The sequence below is a fragment of the Moschus berezovskii genome, chromosome 5 (assembly GCF_049115385.1).
Source record: "Moschus berezovskii isolate FMDL1 chromosome 5, NW_MosBer_1.0, whole genome shotgun sequence".
Taxonomy (NCBI): domain Eukaryota; kingdom Metazoa; phylum Chordata; class Mammalia; order Artiodactyla; family Moschidae; genus Moschus; species Moschus berezovskii.
This window is the reverse complement of record NC_142464.1, coordinates 106738116-106753877: the sequence shown is the minus strand read 5'-3', so window position 1 is coordinate 106753877 and position 15762 is coordinate 106738116.

Here is a 15762-nt window from a genome sequence, read left to right as displayed (position 1 = left end):
GAGCCCTGCTCTGCAACACGAGAAGCCGCTGCCATGAGGAGCCCGTACATCACAACTACAGAGTAAACCCCAGTCTCCTAGGTACAGCAACAAAGACCCAGTGCTACCAAAGAGAAATCAAATCAATTTTTTAAAAAAGCCATAGCTTCAGAACAGCCAAGTGGAAGAGATGCATAGGACAAGGAAAGCGAGGGACATGGGGGCACGCCATCCTCCCAGGGTTCAACGTGCTCACCAATACAGAAGCTTTCTGAATCTCAACTGCTGAAGAGGGTATAGACCTTCCCCTCCAGCCCCCTCTCCCAACCCCGCCTGGAGGTCTGGCAGGACATCTGGCCACTTGGCCTTCCTGGTGACCAGCTTCACCCTAAGGCCATCTAGAGGTCCCCCATAGTGATCTCATGAGCATAAACTCAAGTGTGAGCAGAGGGGCTCATTATGAAAAACAAAAGCTCCCCCTATCACTTGGAAAATTCCAAGAGTTTTAGGAGCTCTTGGCAGGAACCAAAGAAAAAGACCAAATAAAATTTTGTTATCAGAGCACACAGACCCATAAAGATCCAGACAACAGAACCTCCTAGGAGTTAAGGACCACAGGATTCATCTAGGAGGACAAGACCAGGCAGCCTGCATTAGGAGTGAGCACTCTTAGAGGAGCTAATGCAGACGCCCCAGAGAACGCAACAGGAAATTCACTACACTGCGATTCTGGTAGTCCAGCTAAGTCTCTTGAAAAGTGCCCTTCCTGGTTAGGAGAGGAATATTTTAAAAACAACGCTCAAGATTCAATAGTTTTTGATTCAGTGGAGAACCGACTGAAGTCAAGTTATGTTGCTGCTGCTGCTGCTGCTAAGTCACTTCAGTCGTGTCCAACTCTGTGTGACCCCATAGACGGAAGCCCACCAGGCTCCCCCATCCCTGGGATTCTCCAGGCAAGAACACTGGAGTATGTTACCTATGTTATTTATTGGATTTTCTTTGCACATGGTATGGAAAAGCAAAACCTGCAAATCCTGAAATTTGCAATTTGTGAGTTATCGCGGAGACTGGTACATCACTGCTTATTTTTGTCCTTAGGCACTGTGTCAGGCTGAATTAGGTTTTTCCCTTCCCAAAATAAAACTAATGAAACTAAAGTTTATTTCTCATACTAGGTGTCTATCCTGGATGAGTAAGGAGGCTCTGCTCATCATTATGACTCAGATGCTAGCTGATAAAGGCTTCATCTTTTTTTTTCCCCTAGCCACACCACAGACCATGTGCGATCTTAGTTTCTCAACCAGGGATCGAACTCAAGCCCTCCTGCTGTGGAATCATGGAGCCCTAAATAGATGGAAAAACAGTGGAAACAGTGTCAGACTTTTATTTTGGGGGGCTCCAAAATCACTGCAGATGCTGACTGCAGCCATGAAATTAAAAGACGCTTACTCCTTGGAAGGAAAGTTATGACCAACCTTGATAGTACATTAAAAAGCAGAGACATTACTTTGCCAACAAAGGTCCGTCCAGTCAAGGCTATGGTTTTTCCCGTAGTCATGTATGGATGTGAGAATTGGACTGTGAAGAAAGCTGATCGCCGAAGAATTGATGCTTTTGAACTGTGGTGTTGGAGAAGACTCTTGAGAGTCCCTTGGACTGCAAGGAGATCCAACCAGTCCATTCTAAGGGAGATCAATCCTGGGTGTTCATTGGAAGGACTGATGCTAAAGCTGAAACTGCAATACTTTGGCCACCTCATGCGACGAGTTGACTCACTGGAAGACTCTGATGCTGGGAAAGGTTGGGGGCGGGAGGAGAGGGGGACGACAGAGAATGAGATGGCTGGATGGCATCACCAACTCTGTGGACATGAGTTTGAGTGAACTCCGGGAGTTGGTGATGGACAGGGAGGCCTGGCGTGCTGTGATTCATGGGGTCGCAAAGAGTCGGACACAACTGAGTGACTGAACTGAACTGAACCACTGGACTGCCAGGGAACTTCTAAGTCTTCGTCTCAACATTGCTTCCATAGTTGCTGACAGCCAAGAAGATATGGGAGACTGCTCACTGGTCTTAAAACCGCTATGAAGGGACAAACATCACTTAGCTTACATTTCACTGGTGAGGGCAAATCACCATAGCCAAGGGTGGCTCTCTGGCCAGGTGCCCAGAGTGGAGAAGCCTTTGTGAACAACCTTGTGACTTACTGCCACAAGATTCATATTTAGGTTTTTTTAGGGGGGTCAGAGAGGGCAATAGCACCCCACTCCAGTACTCTTGCCTGGAAGATCCCATGGATGGAGGAGCCTGGTGGGCTGCAGTCCTTGGGGTCGCAAAGGGTCGGACTTGACTGAGTGACTTCACTTTCACTTTTCACTTTCATGCATTGGAGAAGGAAATGGCAACCCACTCCAGTGTTCTTGCCTGGAAAATCCCAGGGACGGGGGAGCCTGCTGGGTTGCCGTCTATGGGGTCGCACAGAGTTGGACAGGACTGAAGCAACTTAGCAGCAGCAGCAGGGGGGTTGGAGGTGGGATGTTACTGATTTACTTTTATTAAAATCTCATTGACTCACATTAAGTTTTAAAGACTTTTTGAGTTACTGTCCTTCCTTTGAAATGGGAGAATTGTTAAAGAAGTCATCAACAGGGGCTTCCCTGGTGGTCTCGTGGCTAAGACTCTGCGCTCCCAAAGCAAGGGGCCCAGGTTTGATCCCTGGTCAGGGAATGAGATCCCACACGCTGCAAGTAAGAGTTTGCACGCCACAACTAGAGATCCCAAGTGCCACAACCAAGATGGAAGACCTTGCATGCCGCAACTAAGACCCAGTGCAGCTCCCCCCAAAAAGAAACTCATCATCATACAGAAGTGGAGAAAGGAGGCGAACTGTGGGGTTGGTTAAACACCTAATTACAAGTGCGAAGAACCATCTAAACAGCAGCTCAATGACAGAAATGCAATCCCAACAAGCCTCAGGATCTCAGCCACACTTGAAACGTGTCATGTCCTCCAAAGCAGTGGGAAGCTTGGAGAAAGAGAATTCCCCACATGAAACAAGTTGATTTTCACGTGGTATAGAAAAGCAAAACTTGCATATCCTGAAATTTGCAACTTGCTAGTTATCGTGGTGACGATAACTAGATAACTAGTTCTCTATCTGTTCAGATTCCCTATCAACATTCCTCAAAGCGAGGGTTCCAAGAAACAGCAAACATCCATATCTGAAGCGCAAGGAAGGGAAGGCGAGTGAGACGGTTAGGTCTATCACTGGAAAAGCAAAGATCTTTTCATTAGCATAAATATTCTTTTATTTCTCCTATCTTAAAAAGTAAGCAGGGACTTCCCTGGCGGTCCAGTGGTTAAGAATCCACCTGCCAATGCAGGGAATATGAATTCAATCCCTGGTCCAGGAAGATCCCACAGGCTGCAGAGCAACTGAGCCATGCACCACTTCTACTGAGCCTGTGTGCCCCAGAGCCAGGCTCTGCAACGAGAGAAGCCGCCACAAGGACAAGCCAATGCACCAAAACTAGAGGCGCCCCGGATGGCTGCAACGAGAGAAAGCCCCAGGCAGCAGTGAAGACCCCGCTCAGTCATGAATAAATAGATACATTTTAAAGCAAACGAAAGAAACAACAAAAAGTCCATCTTTGCTCTTCCCAGCCCCTCTCCCACTTTTTTTTTTCTAATTTATTGAAATACAGTTGATTTACAATGTTGTGTTAATTTCTGCTGTACAGCAAAGTGACTCAGTTATCCATATATTTTTTTTTCATATTCTTTTCCATTACGGTTTATCACAGGATACTGAATATAGTTCCCTGTGCTACACAGTAGGACCAGTTCTTTGCTGAACCCACTCCAGTCATGCTGTTGCTTGTACCACTTCACTGGACCTGCTTTCCACAAGTTCTCCCTGTCATGTTGTGGACACAGTTCGTTCTTTTAATAGTTTACATAGCTTCCCAACTGGATCACCCACACTTTCTTCATCTGGATTCCAGAACATCTTAGTCTCCTGTCTGCTCCTGTCCACTCTCAGTCTGCTCTCCTGGGCCGCCTTCTCCCAGACATCCTAACGATAGATGACCATCCTAACACTGGTTCTGTGGCTCAGGCCTTGGAACTGTTCCTTCTCATCTATACTCCTGCTCTTCGTGACTTCATCCAGTCTTTCAGTTTGAACTGCTACCATATACTCACCTCTCCCAGCTTCTCCAGCCCAGACCTTTATCCTAAATGCCAGGCCTATATATTCAACTGCCATTGTGGCATCTCCCCTCAAAGGCCCCTCAAGTTTAACAGTCCTGATCTGATCCCTTTAAAGTCATTCCTTCAGGTATGTTCCCGTATAAGTTAAAGACAACTCATCTTCGAGTTGCCAGACTGAAACCTTGAAGTCATTCTTATCTTGCCCTTCTCTCACACCCACATCTGTCAGTAAATTCATTCTGCTTTATCTTCAAATTATAGCAGAGTTTATCCCCTGCTACCATCTGGTCCAAACTACTTCCATCTCTCCTGGATTTTTATAATAGCCTACAAAAACTAGTTTTTCTGCCTTTTCATTTGCTCCCTTCAGACTGTCCTCAACACAGCATTCAAAATGATCTTAGATCATCACACTCCACTTAAAATCCTCCAACGGCTTCTCTTTTACTTAGACTAAAAGCCCAGTTCACTGAAATGCTCCACAAAGGCCAATAGGACCTGCCTCCTCACCTTTAAAAAAAAAGAAAATTATTTTGCTGCAAGCCAGGTCTTAATTGCGGCACCCAGATCTTTATTGCCACATGAGGGATTAGTTATGGCGTGTGGGATCCAATTCCCTGACCAGGAACGGAACCCAGGCCCCCTGCATTGGGAACGTGAAGTCTTAACTGCTCAACCACCAGGGAAGTCCTTGCTTCTCTACTTTTTATTCTCTCTGATCTAGTCCCTCTGACTCCATATGTTCCCCGAAGAGCTAGGCATGCTCTGACCTCAGGACCTTTGCATTTGTTAAAACCTCTGACTTGACAGTCTTCCCTCAGATGTTTAAAACTCTCACCTCCTTCACCTCCACAAGTGTTACTTTCTCACTGGGGCCTCTCTGGCCTCTAAAATTCACCCTATTCAAGTCCATTCCAGCACTGTCACTCTTTCAGCTTTATTTTGCTCCACAGCATTTTTTAAAAAACATGGTCCTGTAATTATGAAAATGTTTAACATGCATAACACTAACCATTTTATTATTGCATCCTCTCTACCCCTAAAAGGCAAGGCCCATGAGGGCAGGGATTTTTGCCTGCCACATACCTGGTTCCTAGAACAGTGCCTGGCACACAGTTAAGTGCTTAGCAAGTATTTTTTAAATAAATGGCTGTTAGCGACAACCCTGCCCCCACTTTTAGTTTTATTTTCATTCTTCTTTTTCTTTTTTTAATATTTAGTCTTGTAAATATGAGCTACTCAGTGTTCAAGACACTTAGGAAACAATGGTAACAGGGTCAGATTTCAGAGGATGCAATTGTTCCTCCACTTCTCATAGCAAACAGCTTTCCTGTGTCTTAAGGAAGAAATTCTAGATTACAAAAAGGGTTATTTCTTATGATGTCTGTAGCAAGGAGGACACATTAAATATACAGGTTCTAATTAGGACCTGAAGTAATCTTCATGCAAGCTCTGTGTCAGAACCTGATTTTCTCTTTTGGAGCTTCAAAAATAAAATCATTATTTTTGGATAACTGGGTACTTACCTGAAGAAAATTGCATCTATTTCATGGCTTTAAGACAGGAAGCTGAGATGAGCCAGGAAGTCATACTCAGATTTTTAAAAAAATTTTTATTTCCCCCCACCACACACACCGTATGGCATGTGGGATTTTAATTCCCTTGACAGGGATTGAACCCGAAACCCCTTCATTGGAAGCATGGAGTCTTAACCACTGGACTGCCAGGGAAGTCCCATACTCAGATTTTTTTAAATCAGCTTGTCAAAAACTCTCCTTACAGATACTGTTTGGGTCAAGATCAAGAAAAGGGTGTAAGTTAGAACTAAGAGATTTATTTAACAGTCAACACCTAACACCTCTAATGTCTGTAAACCACGTTTAGATTTGTAGCCAAGGATCATTCAGAGAGGATGGAGGAAAAGCCCTTTGATTAAACACATGAACCAAATGGATCCAGGGATTAGAAACACTCCAGAGAATTCCCCAGCAGTCGAGTTACGGCTCCGAGCTTCTACTGCAGGGGGTCCAGTTTCCATCCCTGGTCAAGGAGCTAAAATCCCACAAGTCACAGGGTGCAACCAAAAAAAATAAAAATAAATTTTGTCTTTAACTTAAAATTAAAAAAAAAAAAAAAAGAAGTAGTCCAGAGACTACCCACTGATTTGCTTCTCAAATAGCCCTGGAGGTGCTTTCTCAAAATACAGCAGACTTACACATACTGTCTGTTAGTATTATCATCACTTGCCCCTGGAACGCTTTAAACCCTACCCTTTTCCAGTATGAAACCCGAGAGCATGATGCCTATTATCACTGGGTGTCTATTTCCATCTCATTGCACTGTATTCTATAGGCAACAGTGAACTCCTGGAATTTCAAGCACAGGCTGTTAGGAATGGAAAGAACAAATTTGTGAGGCGCTGTGAAAAAGACAGTGGGTGTGATTTGTTACTCTAGAAGAGTGATGCGTTAGTTGCTCAGTTGTGTCCGACTCTTTGTGGGCCCACCAGACTTTTCTGTCCAAGGGATTCTCCAGGCAAGAATACCAGAGTGGGTTGCCATTCCCTTCTCCAGGGAATCTTCCTGACCCAAAGTTCAAACCCAGGTCTCCTGCATTGCAGGCAGATTATTTACCATCTGAGCCACCAGGAAAGCCCCAGGAGGGTGAAGGGAAAGGAAAAATCAAAGACATTCTGAGGTTTCAAGCCTGGACAACTGGGAAGGTGGGGACACTGTGGAAATGGAGGAAGACAAGAGAGGCCGCTGTTTGGAGGGAGGAAAGGGAGCCTGTGATACAATCCTGCTGGCCAGCCCCTCCCCCAACCCCCAACCCCCCACACTTCTGAACACGGGCCCTTTAAATCCATCTGCACTGAAAGGGACAAGTCGGCTGTCCACTGCTTGATACTGCATGACTCACTTGGTGACTTTCCAGTGACTGTGGCTGCCTAGCAAATTACCGCAGAATGTAGCGGCATAAAAACAACTGTGTATTATGCTCATAGATTCTGCGGGTCAGGAATTCAGACAGGGCACAGCAGGGACAGCTCATTTCTGCTCCATGAGGTCTGAGGTCTCAGCTGGAAGCCTTGAGGGCTGAAGGCTCAAAGCCTCTGAAGGCTGGTTTATTCATATGTCTGCAGATTGAGGCTGGCTGTCAGCTTGGGACCTTTTTTTGAAAATATTTATTTGGCTGCACTGGGTCTTAGTTTATTTATTATTTATTTGGGCTTCCCTGTTGGCTCAGATGGTAAAGAATCTTCCTGCAATGTGGGAAGACCCAGGTTCGATCCCTGGGTCGGGAATATCCCCTGGAGAAGGGCATGGCAACCCACTCCAGTATTCTTGCCTGGAGAATCCCATGGACAGAGCAGCCTGGTGGGCTATAGTCCATGGGGTCATAAAGAGTCAGACGTGACAGAGCAGCTAACACACAGGGAACTTCAAAAGTCCTTCCCTCCAAGGGATTTCCCTGGTGGTCCAGTGGCTAAGATTGCAAGCATGCAGTGCAGGGGTCCCCGGTTCGATCCCTCCTCAGAGATCTAGATCCCTCATGCGGCAACTAAGAATTTACATGCCACACCTAAGACCCAGTGCAGCCAAATAAACACATTAATTAATTACAAAACAAGTCCTTCCTGCCAAGGAAGCACAAATAGACTGGCAAAACCTGTCAGAATCAACTTCTTCAAAATCCTGGAAAGTAAGTAAAACCTTGCAGCAGCCCAGAGGGAAAGGCTTAAGGCAAAAACAACTGAATCTCAGTAAAAGCAGACAGCGTGGTGGTGGTTTAACTCTCTTTGGTCCCAGCCCTGCTCCCAGGCTCAAGGGTGGCCTTGACAGTAATAGCCTATATTTCTGGAACAGGTAAGAGCAGAAAAACGGACCCCATTTGTTGAGAATTGTGGCTATTTGCTTTGAGCTATGCGTTAGTTCAAGCAGCAGTTAAAAAAAAAAAGCGTAGGCTGCTTGTTGAAGTTTATTTTTTCACAGTATGGAGGCTGGCAAGTCCAAGATCAAGGTTCTGGCCAATTCAGTTTTCGGTGAGGGCTCTCTGGGTCTCTTCCTCCTCTTGTAAGGACATAAATCCCATTGGATTAGGGCCCCACTGTATATGTGTGTGTGTGTGTGTTAGTCGCTCAGTTGTGTCTGACTCTTTTCAATTCCATGGACTGTAACCCACCAGACTCCTCTGTCTATGGGACTCTCCAGGCAAGAATACTGGAGTGGATAGCCATTCCCTTCTCCAGAGGATTATCCTGACCCAGGGATTGAACCAGGGTCTCCTGCGTTGCAGGCAGATTCTTTACTGACTGAGCCACTAGGGAAGCCCAGGGCCCCACCCTGATGACTTGATCTAACCTTCAGTTTCAGTCCAGTCGCTCAGTCGTGTCCGACTCTTTGCGACCCCATGAACTGCAGCACGCCAGGCCTCCCTGTCCATATGGTGTCAACTCCCAGAGTTCACTCAAACTCATTTCCATTGAGTCGGTGATGCCATCCATTCATCTCATCTTCTGTCGTCCCCTTCTCCTGCCTTCAATCTTTTCCAGCATCAGGGTCTTTCAAATGAGGCAGTTCTTCCCATGAGGTGGCCAAAGTATTGGAGTTTCAACTTCAACATCAGTCCTTCCAATGAATATTCAGGACTGATCTCCTTTAGGATGGACTGGTTGGATCTCCTTGCAGTCCAAGGAAGGGACTCTCAAGAGTCTTCTCCAACACCACAGTTCAAAAGCATCAATTCTTCGGTGCTCAGCCTTTTTCAGAGTCCAACTCTCAAATCCATACATGACTACTGGAAAAACCATAGCTTTGACTAGACGGATCTTTGTTGGCAAAGTAATGTCTCTGCTTTTTAATATGCTGTGTAGGTTGGTCATAACTTTTCTTCCAAGGAGCAAGCATCTTTTTAAATTTCATGGCAGCAGTCAATTACCTCCTAAAGTTCCCATCTCCAAAGACAGTCACAATGAAAGTCAGGACTTTAACATATGAATCTGAGAGTGGGGGGCGGGCGGAGGGCCTAGAAACACAGTTCAGTCCATAACAACCATCTGGTGGCTTCTTGGGGGACTGGCTCAAAGCGTTCGCTTTTATCTTGCCTAACTAAGAATTCTGCCAGGGTTGAGGCAGCTACCCTACCCAAGGGAAATTGTCAAAAATGTCCCTGGTGGTGCAGTGGATAGGAATCTGCCTTCCAATGCAGGTTTGATCCCTGGTCTGGGAAGATTCCACATGCCTTGGAGCAATTAGGCCCCTGGGCCACAACTACTGAGGCTCTTGTGCCTATAGCCTGTGCTCTACAACAAGAGAAGACGTTGCAATGAGAAGCCCATACACTGCAACAAGGAGCAGCTCCGGCTTGCCATGACTAGAGAAATCCACACTTAAACCAACGAAGGCACAGTGCAGCCAAAAATAAATAATAGATTAAAAAAAAAAGTTTAAAGTCAGTGGATTAGGCACAGCTACCTGGAGCACTGTAGAACAAGTGGGACAAATGACTGACTAAAGCTTGAGAGGAAAGAGTGGAGAATGAGCTACTTCGGCAAACAAGGGCTGTGAAAAGTTCTGACATGTTCCTGGTGTTATGGGTTGAATCGTGTTTCCCCAAAAAGATCTGTTTGAGTCCTAATCCCCAACAGCCCAGAACGTGACCTTATTTAGAAACAGAATTGTTGCAGATGCAATCAATTAAGCTGAGGTCATGCTGGAGCAGGGTCGGCCCCTAATCCAATCTACTGGCGAGCCTGTAAGTCAGTCTGTGAAGGCGCAGACACACGGGGAGAAAGCCACTGGAGATGGAGATCAGAGTGACGCCTCTGCACGCCAAGTAACGCTGAGCATCGGCAGCTGTCAGCAGAAGCTAGAGACAAGGGGCAGATTCTCCTTCGGCGCCTCCAGAAGGAACCAACTCTGCCGGCACCTTCATTTCAGAGTTGTGGCATCCAGAACTGTGAGAGAATAAACTTCTGTTGCTTTAAGCCACCCAATCTGCAGTTCTTTGCAGCCCTAGGAAACTAATACAATATTGTTGTTTAGTTGCTAAGTTGTGTCTGACTCTTGCAATCCCATGGACTGTAGCCCACCATGGGATTTCCCAGGCAAGAATACTGGAGTGGGTTGCTATTTCCTTCTCCAGGGGATCTTCCCAACCCAGGGACTGAACCCATGGCTCCTGCTGCATCCCCTGCATTGCAGGCAGATTCCTTCCCACTGAGCCATTAAAAGAAAATACAAATGTATTTGCTGTTTGTAACTCCTTTTTTTTCCTCATATCTGGTTTAAAAGACAACTGCATAAAGAAATGATTATAAGTCTATGTTCATGGGCACACGATAAAGATGTAATTTGTGACAACAATATAGCAGAGGGATGGCAGACAGACAATGGAGTTATATATGAGCAGAGCTTTATATCTATTAAAATTAAGGTAGTGCTAATTAGAAATGGATTGTTGTAAGATGTTAATTATAGCCACCCAGATAAACCACTAGGAAAATACAATAACTCAAGAACATAACGTAAAAGAAACAAGGGAATTAAAATGGCACACTAGAAAATACTTATTTAACACAAAGGAAGGCAATAATGGAGGACTAAGGAGATCCAACCAGTCCATTCTAAGGGAGATCAATCCTGGGTGTTCATTGGAAGGACTGATGCTAAAGCTGAAACTCCAATACTTTGGCCACCTCATGCGACAAGTTGACTCACTGGAAAAGACTCTGATGCTGGGAAAGGTTGGGGGCAGGAGGAGAAGGGGATGACAGAGAATGAGATGGCTGGATGGCATCACCAACTCGATGGACATGAGTTTGAGTGAACTCTGGGAGTTGGTGATGGACAGGAAGGCCTGGCGTGCTGTGATTCATGGGGTCGCGGAGAGTCGGACATGACTGAGCGACTGAACTGAACTGAAGGAACAAAAAAGATATAAGAAACACAGAAATGAATTTTGAAGTATGTAACGCAGTATTGTTGACCATAATCACGATGTTACATGTCAGATCTCCAGAACTTATTCATCTTCTAATTACAAGTTTGTACCCAATAGAAAGACGACAGAAGAAAGTCCTTACCAGTAATTACATGCAATGTGGAGAATTGAACTCCAATCAAAAAGCAGAGACTGGCAGAATGGATTTTTAAAATATTACCCACTATACACTATCTACACAAAACACATTTTCAATGCAAAGGTAAAAACAGATTGAACATAAAAGGATGAAAAAAGACACGCCATGTAAAGAGTAACCAAAACAGAACTGGAGTGGCTATACTAACATCAGGTAAACTAGAGGTTAAGACAAAAACTGTTAAAGAGACAAAGAAGTTCACTCACTATAATGAAGGGCCAATCTAGCAAGAAGATCATAAACATATACAGACCTAAAACACAGCACCAAAGTAAATGAAACAAAAACAGACAATGAAAGGAAAAAAATGGCTCAACAATAATAGATGGAGAAGTGAACACTGCACATTCAACAATGGAAAAAACAATTAGAAGGCTCAATACTATACACCAGTTAGATCCACTGAACATCCATAAAGCACTCATTCCACCCAACAGTGGCAGAAAACAACATTCTTCTTCAGGGCACAGAGAACATTCTCTTGGATAGACCATATATTATGCCACAAAACAAGTCTCAATACATTTTAAAAGATCAAAATCATACAAAGTTCTCCAAGTATAATGGAATGAAGACATCAGTAACAGAAGGAAATTTAGAAAATTCACAAGTATGTGTAAATTCAACAATACACTCTTAAACAGTCAGTAAGTCAAAGAAGAAATCACAAGGGAAACTAGAAAATACTTTGAGATAAATGAAAATGAAAACACAAGATACCCAAACGTACAGGATGCAGCGAAAGCAGTATTCAGAGGGAAATTCACAGCTATAAATGACTACATTTTTTAAAAAAAGAAAGATCTCAAAGCAGTAGCCTAACTATTCATCTTAAGGAACTAGAAAAAAGAAGAGCAAACTAAACTCAATACAAGCAGAAGAAAGGAAATAATGATTAGAGTGAAGATAAAACAGAGAATTAAAATACCCAAAAGTTTGTTCTTTGAAAAGATCCACAGTTGATAAGTCTTTAGACCTCATATTCTCTCTTCAGCTTAAAACTAATCTTACTTTAAAAAAAAACAAAACTATTTATTGTTGCTGTGTTGGGCCTTCATTGCAGCATGTGGGCTTAGCTGTCCAACCCGGGATCGAACCTGCGTCCCCTGCATTGGGAGGCAGGTTCTTAGCCACTGGACCACCAGGGAAGTCCCTAATTCATCTTACTTTTATTCCTACTTCTCCGCTGAGACCGCATTTGTCTAATCCCAGTACCACTGCTGCTCTCAGCTGACGTGCTCACCAGCACGTAACGCATTTGAGCAGTCTCTTCTTCATCTGGCTCACACGCCACTCCCCTGTCTCTCCTTCCTCCATGCCCAATCCTTTCCCAGCTCCTTTGCTGACTTCTCTCCTTAGCTTGATCAGTAACGTTAGAGCCCAAGGGCTCGGTCTAGACTTTCTATCAACATTCTTCTTATGTGTTATATTTCTAAAGGATGAATGACTTGGGTTTTGATAGCATCTTCAGAATGAATGCACTAATCTGATCTCCAGCCAAGGCAAGGCCCTCAATTCCAGGCTTAAATCCAACTGCTTGTTCGTCATGTCTACACTGGCATCTCACACTTAACCTGCTATAACTCTTCAAGCTAAAAAATAGAAGTTTTTCTTCCAAATCCAATCAATAAACAAGTGCTATCATTGTTGCCTCGAAAACATACTCTCAATGTGTCCACTTCCATCTATTTCCACTTCTGCCAACCTAAGCCAAGCCACCACTGTCTTGCACCACTATTACCGCAATAATCCTGTCTTCTGTTCCATTCAGTTCAGTCCAGTCGCTCAGTCGTGTCCGAGTCTTTGCGATCTAGCAAGTTGTCTCTCTCAAGCACCATTTTATTCACAAACTGGAGACATTTTAAGCCTAAAAACATGTCCCAGACACCCTAGTGTAGGAGCTCTAGGTTAGAGTTAGATACTCTCCATTAAATGTACTAGCACAAAGTTAATGAAGAGAAGCAAGACCCAGAGGCAACCTTCCTGTTGGTATTGCTGCTGGTAAGCAAGGCGACAGAGCACCAGTGTTTGGAAGAAATTGAGGCAGGCTAACTGGGTATTCCAGTGTCTGGCCAGCCCTGGGAGTAGCAACATCAGTGCTGGCAGGATTCTCAAACTCTGGACTCAACTACTGTGGGTTTCCTTCAACTCTGTAATCCAGCGGTACCATCCGCCACTACTCCTCCTCTAGTCCTTCCCGCTGATTTCACAAATGAATCACTCTGTGGTTTAAATCCCTCTCTGAATAAAATACCTAAAGCGGCTTCCGCCTTGGCATTCAACTCTGATACATCTAACTGGTTTTCCTGCGTCCACTCTTGCCCACCTACTATCCATTCTCCATCCCACAGAGAATTTCCTTTAAAATGTAACTCACGTCATGCCATCTCCCATTTAAAATTCTCCGGGAGCTTCCCATCACCTACAGAAAACAACCCAAACTCCTTTTTGTGGTACCAAGGCCTGACAATTTAGCTCCACCCACTTCTCCGATGCCATCCAGCCACTGGCCTGCTTTCACTTTCTGAAATAAGCCAAACTTTGCCCTAGATATTTACTACATGCGATTCCATCTTCATGGAATAGTCTTCCTTCCAGTTTCCTGTCTAGTCTTTCACGTTCAGATTAGATGTCACCTTCTTAGCATCCTCCTTGTAAAAAGCCACTGCGCGCTATTTTCTCTTCAGGGCGCTTACTGGTGTCTAATTTCTTATCATTTATTGTTTACTGACTGCTTCCTCCAAAAATGCATGTACTGAGGCCAGTGGTTAAGAATCTGCCTTGTAATGCAGGGGACACCGGTTCCATCCCTGATCAGGGAAGATCCCACATGACTCTGGACAATAAAGCCCATGTGCTACAACTACTGAGCCCAGGCACCTAGAGTCCAGGAGCTGTAACTAGTGAAGCCTGTGTCCCCTAGAGCCTGTCCTCCACAAGAGAAGCCACCGCAATGAGAAGCCTGCACACCTCAACTAGAGTAGCCGCTGCTTACCGAAAGCAGACAAAAAACCCTCTGGAAGCAACGAAGACCCAGAAAAGCCAAAAATCAATTAATTAAAGTTTTTTTTAAACGGATGCACCCCGAGAGTAGGGAGGGACTTTATCCCATTACAGTGCACTGCAGATGCTTAATAAATATTTGTATGAATAACTTGGGTAAAATCTGCAGAGTGAATTTTATTTCTGTTAGAGTGTCTCCAATGGTTTGGCAAAAACTACAGATTATTCTTAAACATGAGGTTGAAGATAACAGCAGTTTATCTGGGCACGGGTGGTGGGAATAACAAACTCTTTTGGCACATACTACATTCAACTTTGTACTCCAAGGTTTTGTTTTTTTACCCCAAACAAGTTCATTTTAATACTGCAACTAGAAAAAATTATCCAAAATCACTGAATTTTTTTTTTAATGTGACTTAGGGAACGAAGAAGGAGAAGGCAATGGCACGCCACTCCAGTACTCTTGCTTGGAAAATCCCATGGATGGAGGAGCCTGGTGGGCTGCAGTCCATGGGGTCGCTAAGAGTCGGACACGACTGAGCAACTTCACTTTCACTTTTCATTTTCACGCATTGGAGAAAGAAATGGCAAGCCACTCCAGTGTTCTTGCCTGGAGAATCCCAGGGACAGGGGAGCCTGGTGGGCTGCCGTCTATGGGGTCGCACAGAGTAGGACATGACTGAAGTGACTAAGGAGCAGCAGCAGCAGGGAACAAAGAAGAAAGAAATATTAGTGGCTAGATTTCATTCAGTATTGCTGCTGCTGCTACTGCTAAGTCACTTCAGTCGTGTCCGACTCTGTGTGACCCCTCAGACGGCAGCCCACCAGGCTCCCCCGTCCCTGGGATTCTCCAGGCAAGAACACTGGAGTGGGTTGCCATTTCCTTCTCCAATGTGTGAAAGTGAAAAGGGAAAGTGAAGTCGCTCAGTCATGTCTGACTCGTAGCGACCCCATGGACTGCAGCCTACCAGGCTCCTCCGTCCATGGGATTTTCCAGGCAAGAGTACTGGAGTAGCTTGCCATTGCCTTCTCCGCAGTATTACTGCTGTTTTTTCCCAAACTACTCTGACTTCTGCAGTACCATGTTATGAATTTAAGGATAAATATTGTCACGGATTTAAGGATAAATACACTCGTTTTGGGAGAAGGAAATGGCACAATCCACTCCAGTGTTCTTGCCTGGAGAATCCTGTGGACAGAGGAGCCAGGCAGGCTACAGTCCACGGGATCACAAGAGCCAGACACGACTTAGCAACTAAACCACCACCACCATAGCACAGTTGGTAAATCATTTTCATGCAGTCCAGGAGATGCGGGTTCGATTCCTGGATCAGGAAGATCCCCTGGAGAAGGAAATGGCAACCCACTCCAGTATTCTTGCCTGGAGAATCCCATGCACAACGGAGCCTGGCGGGATAGTCCATGGC